The following is a 14,515-nucleotide window of genomic DNA, read 5'->3' as shown; positions in this document are numbered from 1 at the left end:
ACTGGGACACACCGAAGGTCCATCAAGCCCAGTCTCCTGTTTCCAACAGTGGCCAACCCAGGTCCCAAGTACCTGGCAGAAACCCAAAGAGTAGCAACATTCCAGAGCTGAGCTTGTGATGTCATAATGCCTCATTCCACCAATGCCTAAGAGCCAATCTCAGCAGTGATGTCACAATGGCTTGATTGTCTATACTTGGCTCACATAAGAACTGAGACAGACCAAAGGTCCATCAAGCCCAGTCTCTTGTTTCCAACAGTGGCCAACCAAGGCCAGAAGTAGCTTAGTACTTGGTAGCTTCATCACATGCCCCCTAGTCCTAGTATTTTTGGAAAGAATAAACAAGCGATTCACATCTACTCTTTCCATATCACTCAGAATTTTACATAACGTAACACCGGATTTCTAGACCGCATAAACAAAAAAAGTCCTATGCAATCTACAAAAACTTTATCAAGAAGATACAATGAGAAATATTAGATCAGAAATTTGGGGAAAAGGAAAGTTTTCAGTTGTTTTCTGGATTGTTCATAAGAAATTTTGCGAAAAGAAAAGTTTTCAGTTGTTATCTAAATTGTTCATAAGAAGAAGATGTACATATTAAGTGCCAAAAATCTTTATGATGTGCTGCTTGATAGGCCATCGTATGGTCAAGATATTTCTTACTTTTGCATCCTTTTAACTGGTGGAAAAATGAACAGAGCTTGTGACTTTCTACTATTCTTGTAAGATGCTATAAGAAATAGATCAACTAGATATAATGGAGCTAATTCATATTTGTTTTCCATACCTTTCCTGATAATTCCTAACATTCTGCTTGCTTTCTTAGCCACTGCTACACACTGAGCAGAGAGTTTCATCGTATCCGTAACGATAACACCTTGATTCAAGTTTCAAGTTTATTTGAATTTGATGTTTCGCTTAGTATAATCTAAGCGAATTACATTAAAAATGATTTAACATATAACATTAAAATATATAATACTACATTAAAAAAGGGGCTGCGATAGACTGACAATACGGACAAACTAAGATACATTAGGAAAAAACAAAAGGAGGTTAAAGTTACAAATTGTTGTTTCCCGTAGGGGAGAAAGAGAGGTTGTAGTAGGGAGGGTAAAACACTTGGATTGGGGATAGTTAATAGAGAAGTACCCGATTTTAGATCGTAGAGATTAGAAAAAGAGTGAGAAAATGGTTATTTTTAGAGATTGAATGAGATTTTGAAAAGAAATGTTTTTAAATTAGTTTTAAATAAGTTAAGATCCTTAATTTCTCTAATATATAAAGGAAGAGTATTCCAGGTAAGAGGTGCCATGACTGAAAAGATGTCATGACGTCTAGTTCCTATTACTTTCAATGAAGGGACCACAAGCAACCCTTGTGAATCAGATCGGAGGAAGCGATTTGAAGTGTGAGGTATTAAAAGCCGATCTATGAATTGTGGTTCATTGGTGGCTATTGTTTTAAATACTAATTTTCTTGGGTGGTAACTCCTAACGTGGAACCCTGTATCATATAGCGTTAGTTCAGGTTCCTCTTTCCCACATGCATCACTTTCCACTTGCTTACATTAAACGTCCTTTGCCACTTTGATGCCCAGTCTCACAGTCTCACAAAGTCATCTTGCAATTTTTCGCAATCCTCGAGTGGTTTTTAACAACTTTGTGCCATCAATAAATTTAATTAAGAACAAAGAGCATAAGAATTGCTGTTGCTGGGTCAGACCAGAAGTCCATCATACCCAGCAGTCCGCTCACACGGCGGCTCCTAGGTCAAAGACCAGTGCTCTAAATGAGCCCAGCCCCACCTGCGTACTTTCTAGTTGAGCAGGAACTTGTCCAACTTTGTCTTGAGTCCCTGGAGGGTGTTTTCCCCTACGACAGACTCCGGAAGAGCGTTCCAGTTTTCTACAACTCTCTGGGTGAAGAAGAACTTCCTTACGTACGTTCGTACGGAATCTATCCCCTTTCACTAGTTATTCCCATGTGGGAAAAAAACCCCCAGCAATGCCAGCACAGACTCCTGGGAAACCCTACTATTTACCCTTCTCCATTAAGATTATTGACCATTTAAACGTTTTCTATCAACCAGTTCTTAATCCATAATAGGACATTACGTACTTCCTATCCCATGACTTTCTAATTTCTTCAGAGGCATGTGTTCAATTAAACGAGTTTTCAGTCATCTGGAGGTCTGACCCACATAACATAATAATAATAGCTTTATTTATATCCCGTCATACTTTTTCAGAACATATGAAATATATATCACATGTGGATGAACAAGAAAGTCACTGGTTTCAAAGAAAACACTTTGTCTGTGGATGTTGAAACTCTGAGACCTCCAGCACGCTAGTACACACGCTAGTAATTTAATATGTTTTCTAGATACCATTTCTCCTCCTCAGACCCTCTCGGGATCATACCGTGCAAGACATAATTGACCAATTAAATTAGAGTTTCTGGCAAATGAAAAAAGAATAGTATTTCTGTGGAACACAGGATGCAATTTAAGCAAATTCATGTTTCGTAATCACTTTTGCCACTGTAGGGGCATGTGTATTGTATTTCATAAGTACGCAAGTAACAACATCTTTATCATCTTGGGCTGTATTATTCAAAAGATGTTGAGGGTCATGAAGTATGGGCCGCTTCGGTGCATTGATCACATGATGATGTGATAGTTGCTTGTTTGCATAATACTTCTACCCCCTCCTGAATTGGCTATAGAGGGGACAAACAATGCCCCCATAGTTATGCCTCTTTTCTGCAGAAATATTTTGCCATCAAAAAGCCTATAATTGTGGGACAGAGCCAAAGATATCAAATCCACCAAAAAGTCAGGCGGCACCCGAAAAGGTCTAAGCTGGTTTTAAGAAAGGTTTGGACAGGTTCCTGGAGGAAAAGTCTGCTATTGAGAAAGATATGGAAGAAGCCACTACTTGCCTTGTATCGGTACCATAGAATATTGCTACTCCTTGGGTTTTGGCCAGGTACTAGTGACCTGGATTGGGACCGTGAGAATGGGATACTGGGCTTGATGGACCATTGGTCTGACCCAGTAAGGCTGTTCTTATGTTTTTAATTGATACTTATAAAAATACGCTGTGTTGATAGAGAAAGCTCCATATTCTAACAGAGAATATATGAAATATCTATCAGGAATTTTTAGGCAAAAGCCTTTCCCTTTTGAAAATAATCTACATGGCAGGTGTGGCCTATAGAAAAATTTGGGGGTTGCAAGGCCACATGCAAAGAATCATTGTAGAACCCCCATTTGCATAAGTCAGTAGGGAGGTCAGAAAGCAGGGACATAAATTGGAGCCAACTCTGAAAAACACAGTAGCTGGCTGGACTTGTCACTGAGTACAAAGGCCCTGCTGCCTTTCCATTTATTTATTTTTTTTCTCTGGAATGCACATAGATTGGGAAATCAAGTCTATGTGTATATAATTTCTCACAGTACACTTGCAGGAATACCTCCTCTAAAAATACCAAAAAGCTGCTTCTGTTGCGAAAAGGTCTTCTTCTTTCTCCCTACAGCTTTCTTCCAGAAGGTAATCAATTCTGATGTGTAAAGTAACAAATGTTTACAGATCTTACCAACTTTAACATGGTGTGGTAATGTGAACGAGGGTAGGCCCAAAGCCCAGATAAGACAGAATCACACAGCAGTTGCAGGTGAAAGAACGTACTGTTTATTGTAAGTAGAAGGTATAGGTCTTTGTTTCATTCACAGGTAGGAGAAGAAAAAAACTAAACACAAAAATGTTAAGGTTCTCTAGTGACCTTCTCCTGCAGGGCTACGGTATATGTTACTGCTTCTTACTACGGCAGCACATTATACTTGTCTCTGACCTGGTTCCCCACAGTTACCAACATTGTCCTCAGCAGTTACTTGGGTCAAAATCCAAAGTTTCTAGGTTCTAAACTGAACTTGGCCTACCCAACCGTATCAGTTGCAGTTCACACATAGGTGGTGGAGAAAAATGCATTTGGGTGTCATTGTTTCCCTCTGGGCTTCCTAAACCTAGCTGTGCCCTCATAAGAACATAAGAACATAAGAACAAAAGCAGTGCCTCTGCCGGGTCAGACCACAGGTCCATCCCGCCCAGCAGTCCGCCCCCGCGGCGGCCCAACAGGTCATGACCTGCCTTAATCACCAGAAGGGGCCCCCTTTTGCCCCCTAGGCTTGTCATCGAAGTCCTATCTTCCCATCAAAGTCCCCTCCCTTGTCACTTTCTCCCTTGGATGGGACTATGAGATTTAAGGTGGTTCTGACACTGAGAGATCATCCTTAAGGGGAAGTCACGGTATCCCCTATACTCTCTCACATACTCTCCCCTTTAGCTCAGCCAGTTGAGCACCTGCCATGTCAGGATCCACCTTCCTTGACCAAAAAAAAAAATCAGCATTGGCATAATCTTGTCTCGCCCGATGTCAAACCTCAAAACTAAAGGGCTGGAATCTGAGAAGACACTGCACGAGGCAGACATTTGTCTCCTTGTCGTGAGCCATCCATTCAAGGGGTTCATGGTCTGTGACAGGCAAAAAGTGATGTCCTTATCAAGTTTCAAGTTTATTTAAATTTGATAAATCGCTTATTACATACTAAGCGAGTAACATTGAAAATATATGGTATAAAACATTAAAATATTTGGTATACAGCATTAAAAGGGGGGTAAACAACAGACTGACAATACAGACAAACTAGAATACTTTAGGGGAAAGACAAAGGAGGGCAAAAGTTACAAAATTCTGTTATTCTAATGAAAAAAGAGAGAGTGTCTAGTAAGGGGAAAAACATTGGGATTGGGATAAAATGGGTAAAAAGAGTTATTTTAGAGATTAAAAGAAGCTTTAAAAAGAAAAGTTTTTAAATTAGTTTTAAATAAATTAAGATCTTTAACTTCTCTGATGTATAAAGGAAGAGTATTCCAGGTAAGGGGGGCCATAACTGAAAAAATGTCGTGACGTCTGGTTCCTATAATTTTCAGGGAAGGAACCATAAGCAGCCCTTGTGTAGTAGACCGCAGGGAACGGGTCGAGTTATGTGGAACTAGTAACCGGTCTATATATAAACCACTGTGTAGTTTCGCTCCCTAGAAAATAGCCTCAGGCTGATTTAGGCCACAGGATCTAAAAATGATCTTCACCATCCTCTTCTTGTTCTAAGATTGCCCCAAACCCAATTTCTGATATATCCTCTTGACCCAAATTGTCCTTTTGGACCAAAGCAGCAGTCATTAAATCTACTTCTTCAACAGATTAATATGTAAATTTTTTTTGTGCCTCCGCTGTACAGCTGAACCACCATATATTTGACAGGGCCTGCTCCGTTCTAACTGGGGAAAGACAGGATGCTCCCTCTCCTCACAGATTGGGGGAAAAGAAAACTACCAGCAACAGCTTGTTTAGCTTTGTGTTCTTTCTGGAAGGTTGCACATTTGTCCTATTTGTAACGGTTTATGCAGCTGCTTCACCTGAGAGCAGCCATGTGGCTTCTGCTACTGTCCCTCATTATACAAGATAAGCATTAATAGTCTAATGTTATAAGTCATTGCATAAAGATCTGTAGCTTGTACAAAAAATGCATTCAAAAATAGGCAATAGTTTTAATACATATTTAATCCTTTTCCTGGGGCAAGAAACACTGCAATTGTTTTCCTGACACTTGTTGCACAGAATTAATTGCATCCATTCCAGACTGCATCCATCCTCCTATTTCTGGAGCCTTATGGTAAGCCTAGGTTCATCAAACCAAATAAACCAAACTGAAGCTCAATAATTTCCATATTGTGTAATCCAAAACAAACAGCAAAGCAGTCATACATGCAGCTCTTTGAACCATTGGGACATGCCCATTGTTTGGGTTATCGCCAATCTTCTCTTTGTTAACGTGTGTAAATAGAAAATGTTTTGTCTTCTGTCTTTTAATTTAAATAAAACGTGCCATAGCCAATAGCAATCTGATCTTAATCAGACCATTTATGTTAAATGGAACTAAATATTAACTTTGTACAAGGTAAAAGGTTATTGAACGTAGGTATCATTGATACAGGGCAGAGCTTTGGATTCTTGCACAGAAATAGCTAAGAAGAAGAAGGAAAAAAAAAAACCAACAACAAATTTTTAGATTGAATCAGGTTGGGCAGACTAGATGGACCATTCATGGCCATCATCTACTATGTTATCCAAGTTCTGTCTTTCTAAGCCATTCCTTGTATCACCTTCTCACTCACCTCCTGCCCCTACACAGAGATGTTTAGCTTAGTTTAATAATACTTGATATGCTACCTTTCAGTGTAAATAATCAAAGCAGTTTACAAATTAAAACACACAAGATAGTGTGTGGCTGCAGAGAGAGAGCAACATACACACAGGTAATCCTTTTTAAAGAAAGCCCACTTTCCCTGCATGGTCAATATTTCAGAGGCTTGCCTGATTGTACCTGCAAATCACATTAAAAAAAGTATTGAAAATTTGGGGGTACCTATTCTGCCTGTAGTGGTCAGTGTTATGCCCAGGTATTCAAAGCTGGGCTATGTCCAGGAACCTTCGTTGAAAATCAGGGTTTATGTGGCTGGCTACATATTATCTAGTTAAGTAAACAGTGAAGAACCCGAGGGGTTAAATCAGAAATTGGAATGGAATGCTTTTTATTAAAATTTAAATATAAATTATTTTTCAATTTTAAAAAATTATAAAAACATGAAATGTTTTTTGATAACCCACTTATTGCATTTCTTTCATTGCACTTTTAACACTGCACTGATTCAGTACTTTATCATTACATTACATTACATTAGAGACTTCTGTTCTGCTTGTACCTTGCAGTTCTAAGTGGATTACAATTGAAGATGGCTGGACATTTCCAGGAAGTTACAAATTTTAGGGAAAGATACATAGGGAGGCTAGGATAAGAGATAGGGTTAGCTACATAGTGGAGGCTAAGAGGGTAAATTTAAGGAAGGGGGGACATTTGAGGAAACTTGTAGGGAGGGAGGAGATTAGGGTTGGTTATATGGTGGGGTATACAGGGAGGGGGTAAGCGGACAAGATAGTTTCTTTGAATAACAGAGTTTTGATTTCTTTTCGAAAAGATTTAAAGTCACATGTGGTTGTCAACAGAATAGAGATGGAGGGGTCTAGCTTCGCCGCCTGTGTTGCTAGGAGGCCATCATTGAATGCCCTTGAGTGGTGGGTAGGAGAATGGGATCTATGTTCTCCTTAGTCTGGGTGTGAAGTTTCGGTTTAGGCGATTGTTCAGGTAGGTGGGCACAATTCCATTTATTGCCTTGAATAATAAACAGTAGAATTTGAATTGAATTCGGGCTCGTATTGGTAGCCAGCGAGAGTCTAGGAAGGCATTGGTGATATGGTCAAATTTTCCGAGAGAATAGATCAATCTAAGGGCTGTATTTTGGATGGTCTGTAGCTGCTTTATCAAGTTTAAGGGGCATGGTAAGTAGAGGATGTCCTAGGACAAGGGATTGGACTATGATCTTGTAGTGGTCTTTGTGAAAGAATTTTCTGATTTTACACAGGTTGCGCATGGTGAAAAAAGCTTTTTGGGTGATTTTGTTGATTTGGACTTGCATTGTATAGCATCTGTCTAGCGATACTCCAATGATTTTTAGGGATGGCTGTATGGTGTATTTGGTGGTGTTTAACTCAAATTCTGTTATGGACAGGGTTTTATCCTTTTCAAGTATAGAAATTTTGTTTTCTCCGAGTTCAGCTTCGGTTTATGGTCTAACATCCATCCTTCCACTGCTTCCAGTGTTATTTTTAGGTTGCCTAATGAGGTGGGGTCTTGGGTAGGAGTATGGTTATGTCATCAGCATAGATGAAAGATAATACGTTTAGGGTATCTAGAGTGGTACTGAGGGAGGATATGAAGAGGTTGAAGAGCATGGGTGACAACGGTGACCCTTGAGGAACTCCACAAGGGTTAGACCAGGGGTCTGATTTAAGATCGTTTGACTTAACTCTGTATGTTCTAGTCTTAAGAAATCCTTGGAACCAGTTGTAAACTCTTCCTGAGATCCCTGTGGTGTCTAGAGTCTGTAGTAGTATTGTATGATCTACCAGGTCGAATGCCGCAGAGAGATCGAGGTGAATTAGCAACATATTTCCTCCTTTGCTGAGGTGCTGTCGGGCTGTGTCTAGCAATGTTGCTAGTAATGTCTCTGTGCTGTGGTTGGATCTGAATCCCGATTGAGAGGGGTGAAGTAGGTCATGGTCTTCCAGGTAGTTGGTGAGGTATTGCGCCACTAGATCTTCTGTAATTTTAACGTATAGTGGGATAGAGGCGATGGGTCTGTAGTTGGAGGGGGTATCTATCGGGCCTTTGAGATCTTTCAGTAGAGGGGTGATAAGAATCTCACCTAGTTCATGTGGAAATTGACCTTCTGTGAGTGTGGTTTGGATCCAATGCAAGAGACATGTCCAGAAATCCTCTTCTGTAATCTGCCTTGACCCGCAAAGTAATGGCGGGATAAAAATCACTAATGTAATGTACTTATAAAGAAGATGTCTTGCTATACATTGCACCTGACTCTGTGCTGTTTGTTTTAAAACAAATTCACAATTATTCGAAACTCTCAAGTTACAAACTTAATGCAACTAAAACCAAAATCATGTCACTGAACTGTACTGATATGCAACATGAGATCAACAGGATTACCAATAGGATTAAATACTTAGGAGCCCTGTTTAGACCTTCAATTGATACTACACTATAATAGAACATTGAATGCTTACTTAATATTGCTAAGGACTGTACTAGAAAACGGTATCCTCTAAATCTCTCTTGGTGGGGTAGAGTTGATGCCATCAACATGATGATAGTCCCCCAAATAAATTACATTCTCAGCATGCTTCCAATGCTATTGGACCACTCCATGGATAACAAAATTAAAAACAGTTTTACTGATTTTCTCTGGCAAGGTAAACAACCTCGGGTTGCCCTTAAGAAATTGAACAGTTCTCGCGATCGGGTTGGAGGAAGATTTCCCAGTTTTTGTAATGATCATTTAGCATTCCTAATGGCTGCTATTGGTTAGGAAACCAACCTATACAATCCTAGCCCTCAACAAATGATCTCTAGAACTGTCAATCACCAAGTCTATACTTTGTTGATTCCACTCTATCTGTAACTTCTTTAATCATTGTAAACCGCATAGAACTTCACGGTCCTGCGGTATATAAAAAACTGTTATTATTATTATTATTATTTACAATCCCAAAATGGCTTCATTTGGAATATACATTGACAAAAATTAACTGTATGCAGCAGAATTTCAAAAAATAATATAACCACCAAAAGATATTCATAGAGTGAAACCCTCTACCAGAGACTGAAATGAGCAGGTACCAAAATAGTTGGTGGTTATATTATTTCATTTGGAATATACCAAATATACTAATATACTGAAACATACTCCAAACATCCTACTTCTCAAAGCTGCCAAGATGAATCCCATTACATTCAGCACTGCTCCTGCTATCTCACTGAATCTAACTTTTGGTTGAACTCTATCTTTTTGCATGTTAAATATGAAAGATTTATTGCAGAAAATGCAAATCTATCTCTATATATGATAAAACATGGGCTCTTGTTCAGAATTACTGTGATTCCTAATGACGTTTCCTCATACAGCATTTTCAATATTCTCTAAAGAATATATCTTGTCCATCTTTATTATATGTATTATATTGCCTTCTCTCTTTATGATATATCAGTAGATTGTTTATACCCTTTCTTGCATATTTGTCTGGGATGTGAGAGGCTGATAAGCACAGATGGATACAGGGGCCTTGGGGTGATTGCGTCTGAGGATCTAAAGGCATCTAAACAGTGTGATAAGGCAGTGGAATAAGTTGTTGGTGAGGCCACACTTGGAGTATTGTGTTCAGTTTTGGAAGCCATATCTGGGGAAGGATATAAAAAGACTTGAAGCGATCCAGAGGAAGGTGACGAAAATGGTAAGAGGCTTGACCAAAAAGAAGTATGAGAAAAGACTGGAAGACCTAAATATGTATACTCTGGAGGAGAGGAGAGACAGAGGAATAAGATACTGATGTTTAAATACTAGAAAGGTATTAATATAGAACCAAATCTTTTCCAGAGAAGAACACATGGTAAAACTAGAGGGCATAATTTGATGTTTCAGGGAGGAAGACTTAGGAGCAATGTTAGGAAATTCTTCTTCATGGAGAGGGTGATAGATGCCAGGAATGCCCTCCCGAGGGAAGTGATGGAGAGGAAAACAGTGTTGGAATTTAAAAAAGCATGGGATAAAAATAGAGGATCTCCAATTAGGAAACGAAGGATGTAAATAAAGAACTAAGGCTGGTATTGGCTAGAACTGCATGGACTGTGTCCCATATATGGTGATTCGGTGTAGGGTGGGCTGGGGTGGGCATCAATGGGAACTACACTAATATGGAACATGAGGATGTTACTGGCTAGACTGTACGGTAGATATCCTACAAACAACGGGATGGTTGGATAGGCTTGAGTGAGCTTGGACGGCAACTTCAGCATTTGGAACCTAGGACAATACCAGACTTTACAGTCTACAGCCCAGAAATAGCAAAGAAGAGACAAGTTAATCTAATCATGTATTTTTTAATGGGTATAACTTTGGGCAGACTGGATGGACCGTTCAGGTCTTTATCTGCCGTTATTTACTATGTTACTATGTAAATGTATTATGGCATACCTGTTTGCATTGTTTTATGCACTTTTCACTTGTTGGAATTGTGAATGTTTTCATGTAAAATTAATAAAAAGAGATAGAACTAAAAATAGAAACCCAGATAGCTCAATCCATCCTCCTTTTTCCACCTTTGAAGACAAAACACTAGGGGCCTAATATTCAGCTTGAGATGGTAACGCAGCTTGTTTAAGTAAATGTAATTGGAGGAGGCTACAACTTATCCAGAATACAGCAACTAAACTGATATATGGTAAACATAAATATGATCAATCTTGCTACTCTTTAGGATTCTAGAATCTCGTTACTCTCTGGGATTCCGGACTCTTGTTATTCTTTGAGATTCTAAGTGGAATGTTGCTACTCTTTGTGTTTTGGCCAGGTACTAGGGACCTGGATTGGCCACTGTGAGAACGGGCTACTGAGCTTGATGAACCATTGGTCTGACCCAGTAAGACTATTCTTATGTTCTTAGGATCATGTCACACCTTTACCGAGATCCATTCATTGGCTTCCTGTTTACTGGAAGATCCAATTTCAATATGCAACTGTAATTTTCAAAATCCTATCTGGTATTTTTTTTCTCCTTTGGTTCCTGTCTCATTTAATTCACAAGATATCTCTAATTCTAGGCGCGGTTTCGTAGAAGAGGGGGTAAGTTAGTATGTAGAAGTCAGCATGGTATTGTTCCAGTAAAATTGAGTTTCTCTGAGCCTCTCTTCCACTTACCATGTAGGAATTGCTACCTAGTGTTTGGCCTGTTTAGGACATAATATTTTGACGTTCCACAGCCAAGAAGATGTCCGACAAGATTGAGTACTAGTTACAACTAAAAATTAAAAGGGATTTACCATTTAAAAAGAATGTTCAATATTTTCATGATATTTGAAAACTCTCCTGAGCCTTGAACCAGCTGCTTTTCTAAGCACAGATTGACATTATGTACTTCCAAAATTGTGCAAGAATTTTCCATTTAGGCTTAGCATTATACAGACTCAAAATTAGTAAAACAGAGTTCTAGATTTTAACAATGTCCAGGAGGGACATGGGAGATATAATTCAGACGTTAAAATACTTGAAGGGTATTAACGTAGAACAAAATCTTTTCCAGAGAAAGGAAAATGGTAAAACCAGAGGACATAAATTGAGGTTGAGGGGTGGTAGATTCAAGAGCAATGTAAGGAAATTCTTCGTTACAGAGAGGGTGGTGGATGCCTGGAATGCGCTCCCGAGAGAGGTGGTGGAGAAGAAAATGGTGACGGAGTTCAAAGAAGTGTGGGATGAACACAGAGGATCTAGAATCAGAAAAGAATAGTAAATATTGAAGAACTAAGGCAAGTACTGGGCAGACTTGCACGGTGTCTGTATATGGCCTTTTGATTAAGGATGGGCTGGGGAGGGCTTCAATGGCTTGGAGGGTGTAGATGGGCTGGAGTGAGCTTTGGCAGAGACTTTATCAGTTGGAGCCCAAGCACAGTACCGGACCGAGCTTTGGATTCTTGCCCAGAAATAGCTAAGAAGAAAAAATATATATTTTAAATTGAATCAAGTTGTGCAGACTAGATGGACCGGTCAGGTCTTTATCTGCCATCATCTACTATGTTACTAAACACTGATTTTATAAGATCCTGCTTATTTTGACCTCTCAAAGGTTACCCAGGGTCAGAAGTTAATCAGGTGCCATAGCATTCATTTCCAACGATCATTAAAATCCTTGCAGATTGCGCAAAGCCCTGTTGCGCATTTGATTGTGGGCCATTCTAGGAATTTAATTACAATACATTGGTTACCGATCGATTACTGGATTCGTTATAAGATTTTATTACTTGAGTTTGAAGTTTTAATAACAGCCATCATGTACTCTAATATCAGTGACATCCAATCTATTAGATGTACCATTATATCAAATGCCACACCCTGAAGAAAATATGTCAGCAATTTTTTATATTATGGGACCCAAAATGAGGAATGAGTTACTAGCGAAGATCCGATCTTCAAAAGACTTAAGAGAATTTAAAGCTGAACTAAAGACTTTTAAAAAAATTTCAACAGGCCTTTAGTTTGAATGCATGATTATAACACATTGACTCTACATAAGACGTCGGGTAAATATTAGCTGATATAATTGTTATTTGTCTTAAATTTAATGCAGTCGTTTTGTTTTATGTGAATTCCGTCATTTTGTGATTTTAAAATTATGACTGCTAAGTTGTGATCTGCGTAGAAAAATAAAGTACAGAATCGAAATTTTGAAAATAAATAAATATTGTCCCAGAGCAATTGGATTGGAGATGACAAAGAGAGTTAAGAGAAATTCTGGAGCTATACTCAATCAGCGCTGTACCTAAGCTGCTTGTAGGAAGGCGTTTCATATGATCCCAACTTCTCATTCTTCTTTGGAGCAAATTATTAAGATAACCAAATAGGTGGGATCATCTAATGACAGTGTTGGAAGACAGAGAAAATCTTTTGTTTCTAATTTGATTTCATTACCATATCCAGAGTAGATTTTAAATCTCAACTTCCTTCATCACTCCTGCCGTTATCAAACTTAGCCAATCTATGAGTGTTGTAATAAGGAGAATTTGTGCGTTTTGTAGTTATAAGTTTTTTATATTCTTAGTTTTAGTCTCCAGTTTGTTCTTTTTATGTTATCACCAGATTTCAGCCATAGTCTTTCCAGTTTTCGTAATTCTCATTTCACTGTTCCTAGTTCGGCGTCAAACCAGCCATCTAGGTTTTGGTTTCTCGTTTTTCTTAGTTTGAAGGGGGCCATCTTGTTAAGAATCTGTGTGCTTGTATTTGTCCAGGTGTCAATAGAGGGGGGAGTTTGAATCTGATGAGATATCTTAATGCGACCAGAATTCCACTGGATTTACCAAGCCTCTGGTGGCTGTCATTGTCCTAATCCTTTTTTTCTCCAGGGGTTTGGATGGGGAGTGTTTGGTTTGCCAGTTGAATTGGAAATTGCATAAGGAAGGGCATTTCAATATGACGTCCAAATCCGAGTTTGGCTGTAGCTAATATGTTTTCACTCGGGCGGTTTTTTCTTTTTTTGATAATTTTCTGCTTTATCAAAATTGGACCCCTGACGAAGGTTAGTCTGAAACACGGACCGTGTTGGGTCCCTTACCTGGTAAAAGGTTTTTAATCAAAGATTTACTTGTCATAATAAAGCCTGCCTGTATCGTGTACAAGGTCTGCAGTTTTTTGCTTTGTTTGTTCTGGATTGGTTTACACTGCAGACAGTTGAACCTTGGTTTCCTCCTTGGATTTGGTTTGTAGCTAACATGGCCATTTTTGAAACAGAAAAACACTTATCTTTTTGTTTCAAAAATGGTCATTCTTCAGATGCGCTTGTCATCAGTGCATCTACATTCATGAACCATTCGCCTGTTTTTGCTACAAAATAATATTTGGTTTATCCCCAAGCTACATCACCCCTCACTTTACCCTAAACCACAACTATAAGACCTCCCGCAAAATCCAACTCTTCGCCTACCCCTCCCTAAAACTATGCCACTCAAAAAAATTCCGTGACAAAACCTATGCCTTCCAAGCCGCCAAACTAAACCCTTGGCTGGCCCAAATGGTCCTCAAAGCCCACAACTACCTCGATTTCAGAAAAACACTTAAAACCCACCTATTCCGAGAGCAAGACCCTTAAAGTCCCATAATGCCCCTTCCTTCAATCCTCCTCCTCCCTCCTACTGAAACTTCTCCCCCCCCCGTCTCCCTCCTCACCCCTCTTCTTCCTCCTTGTAGTTCGTAATTCTATGATCAATTTGG

The sequence above is a fragment of the Geotrypetes seraphini genome, chromosome 10 (assembly GCF_902459505.1).
Source record: "Geotrypetes seraphini chromosome 10, aGeoSer1.1, whole genome shotgun sequence".
Classification (NCBI taxonomy): domain Eukaryota; kingdom Metazoa; phylum Chordata; class Amphibia; order Gymnophiona; family Dermophiidae; genus Geotrypetes; species Geotrypetes seraphini.
This window is presented reverse-complemented; position numbering follows the sequence as displayed.